Source organism: Mastomys coucha, chromosome X (genome assembly GCF_008632895.1).
Source record: "Mastomys coucha isolate ucsf_1 chromosome X, UCSF_Mcou_1, whole genome shotgun sequence".
Taxonomy (NCBI): domain Eukaryota; kingdom Metazoa; phylum Chordata; class Mammalia; order Rodentia; family Muridae; genus Mastomys; species Mastomys coucha.
This window is the reverse complement of record NC_045030.1, coordinates 9920199-9923524: the sequence shown is the minus strand read 5'-3', so window position 1 is coordinate 9923524 and position 3326 is coordinate 9920199. Positions and strand designations below refer to the sequence as shown.

Sequence of the window (3326 nt, the reverse complement as noted above, 5' to 3'; positions counted from 1 at the left end):
TAAAGGATGTGGTAATAGTTCCTCTAAAGTTTCAGTGCAGGAGTGAGATAGGGAGTGGTCAGTACTAGGTTGAGGAAAAAGATTTGAAATATTACGAGGTGGGCATGATTGGAAGGTGAGTGTGGAATCTTCTATTAGAGCTCCCTGAAGGGAAAGAACCCTAGAAGGAGGTAGAGTCTGTCAGCCTTTATAAGTTAGGAGCTATGACAAGTTATGAGAAGAGAAGACAGTTATAGGTGACCCAAGATTATTATTTTTTGATTCTCAAATAAGGAGTTCAGCAGTTGCTAAAGTATGAATAAAAGCTGCCCATCCCTGGATGGTTAGATCTAGTTTTTTTTGATAAGTATGCTACAGGTACAAAAGAGGATCCCAGTTGATGACCTAAGACTCTAAGGGTAAATCCCTCTTTTTCAGTTATGTAAAGGGAAAAAGGATGAGTCTGGTCAGGAAGATGTAAAGCTGGGGCCTTAAGGAGAGCCTGTTGAAGCCTTTGAAAGGGCTTGGTAATAGGTTTGAGAAGAGGTTCATGGGTGGGGCCTAACGCTGCTTCATATAAGGGACAAGAAAGGATGGAAAGGAAGGAATCCACGAACATAAGAAACTAGGAATGATAAAATCTCTTCCTTTGTAGAAGGAACAGTTAGAGACTGAATCACATTCTTTCTATCTAAAGTAATAGCCCTGCATGTTGAGGTAATTGTTAGTCCCAAAAAGTGACCTGAGGAGTGGACAATTGGACTTTAGAAGGTAAGACCCTGTAGCCTCGACTGGAGAGGAAATTTAGAAGAGCAGAGTTGTCAGTTTGGCTAATTTCTAGAGAGGGGCTCCAGAGAAGTAAATCATCTACATAAAGTATAACCTTAGATTTAGGGCGAGACAAGGAGAGTAAATCAGAAGCCAGGGCCTGACCAAATAGATGTGGGCTGTCCCAGAGGCAGAACAGTCCAAGTAAGTTCAGCAGAATAATGGGTATCAGGATCTGTCCAGGTAAAGGCAAATATGTTTTATGACTGGGCATCTAGAGGGATAGAGAAAAAGGCATCCTTGAGATCTAAGACTGAGAAATGAGAAGTCCCTGAGGGGATAGTGGAAAGAAATGTGTAGGGTTAGCCACAACAGGATGGAGAGGAACTATTGCAGAATTAATGTGCCTGAGGTCTTGAACCAGGCGATAGTTACCATTAGGCTTCTTAATTGCTAGTATAGGGGAAAAGATGGGGCAAAGGAATTTTTTTCTCAAGAGGTCAGAAATAATAGGCCTAAGTCCCCTGAGTCTCTAGAGAGAGAAAAGGTATTGAGTTTGGGTTATGTACCTGGTAGAGTACAGTGATTATATGACAACAGGAGAATGGTGTTTAGCAACAGAGGGGTTCTGGACATCCCAGACTTGGGGATCTACCTGAGAAGCTGGTAAAGGAAATGACATGGTAATGTTAGTAATTTGGCTGGCTAGAAGAATGAGCAGAGGAACTGCTGGCAAGCCTGGCATTAGGTGAATGTGGGGAATAAAGGAAACAGAGGCTCCCAGCTTAGCTAGAAGATCCCTTCCCGATAAGGGGATAGGACATGTTGGCACTACCAAAAAGGAATGGGTGAGAGGTACACCCTTAAAAATAATGTTGTCCTCCTACCCCAACTATAGAAAAATGAGAAGGTGAGGTGTGTCCCCAAAAGTCTTTCAGGCCCGAATAAGTGGTTCCAGTGTCCAAGAGGAAGGAGATGGTCCACCCACATACCATGATATCTACCCGGGGCTCCCTGCTAGTGATGGCAGTGGTCCTGTCAGGGGAGCTCGGGCCTCCTCAGCTGGCTATAACCAAGCCTAGGAGATCAGTTGGAGGGTTATCTAGGAATGATATGTCCCTGTTCTGCAAAACACGAGGACAATTGACAGCCCACTGCCCCTCTTGATGGCACCTAGAGCATGGCCCCCTTGGCTTGGGGGAAGTTAGGGCAGGCTTTAGCCCAATGACCGTTTTGACCACATTTGTAGCAGGTATTGGTTGTCTCTGAGTCTTAGAAGACCATGAATCCAGGGTAGTGGCTGGGGCATATGGTATTTTTGTTTCCAGACTTTGTCATCTCTCCCATGGTACACTTTGAAAGCCAGTGCTAAGACTTCTGCCTGTGGAGTTAGGGGTCCCCTCTGCAGTTTTTTAAGTTTAGCTCTTATGTTGAGGTAGCTCTGGGAAAAGAAGTAGGTCATCAGAAGTTGCTTACCTTCTGGGTTTTCAGGGTCCAGATTGGTATGGTGTAATAAAGCCTTTGTAAGGCGTTCTAAAAACTGAGATGGATTTTCCTGCTTGTCCTGGACAACCTTCTTGGAGTTGTTCAAAATTTATTGGCTTTAAAGCCACTTTTCTAAGACCGGCCAGAAGGCATGTAATAAACCTGTCTCTAGCTAAAATACCACCTGTGGAACTGTAATTACACCAGGGATCCTAGTCCAGCACTCTCTCAGAGCCAATTGTGTATGTACCGTCTGTTTGGTGAATTCCATCTGCATGTATGTTGGGTCCCTCCCTCATGCTTCAACTCCATGACTTCAGAGCTTACAACTGGAGACTGTCAACTCATGCCTGCTGTGCCTAGGACAAAGACCCACTATGCTGAGTTCTGCCTTCAAGGATTCTAGAGGAAGGTTTGTCTGGTGGCTGACACACCCACTGGCTGAAGACTTGTTGAATGAAAAGAAACTGACCGCCTGAGGACATCCGCTGTTGACTTCCACCCAAATGGGCACGCCCAGGCAGCTGGGCTTTCCCCCTTTGACTCTGTACAGATTCTTCCTGACTCCTCCCACATTGCTTATGTTATGCAAATGTCATTGTAACTTAGAGATCCAGTTTTGCTTTCTTGTATACAGATAAACCCAAAAGTAAAGTGGCAAGGCTTGATTGGAACGCCTCAACTTGGCTTCACATCCTTTTGTTCTTGAACTCTGTGTTTCAGGTCCCCTTTCTCCCTTCGGTCGAGAGAGAACTTGGTTCGTGAAACTGCGGGACAGTTTCACATGTACTCTTGCCTCTTCCCAGACTTGTTTGCATTCCTCAGGAAGTAAATTATTAGTAAGATTCATGTGAACATCATGGAAAGTCAAGCTGTAAGATTAAGTGATATACTGGAACTCTTTAACAAACTTGGAAGGGTTAGAAATATAGGACCCCAGCCTGTTTTCTATTTGAGAAAGTTCACTAAGAGAGAATGGGACATGTACTCTGACAAGACCATCTACCTGAGCAACTTCTCTTAGAGGAAGGACTGTTGCTGGGTCAGGTGTCTCTGGGGAGAAAGTACTAGGGATTTGGCTGTGGCCTTACAGC

At 44.6% G+C, this 3326-nt stretch overlaps 1 long non-coding RNA gene across 1 annotated transcript in view; it reads left to right on the top strand.

Annotated features, from left to right (window-relative positions):
* Nucleotides 1-2911, top strand: part of LOC116091783 — a 5654-nt gene extending 2743 nt beyond the window's left edge. Inside the window, exon 2 of the long non-coding RNA XR_004119086.1 lies at nucleotides 2553-2911. This is a non-coding gene — a long non-coding RNA (uncharacterized LOC116091783). The remainder of the gene's footprint in view (nucleotides 1-2552) is intronic.
* The last annotated feature ends 415 nt before the right edge of the window (nucleotides 2912-3326 follow it).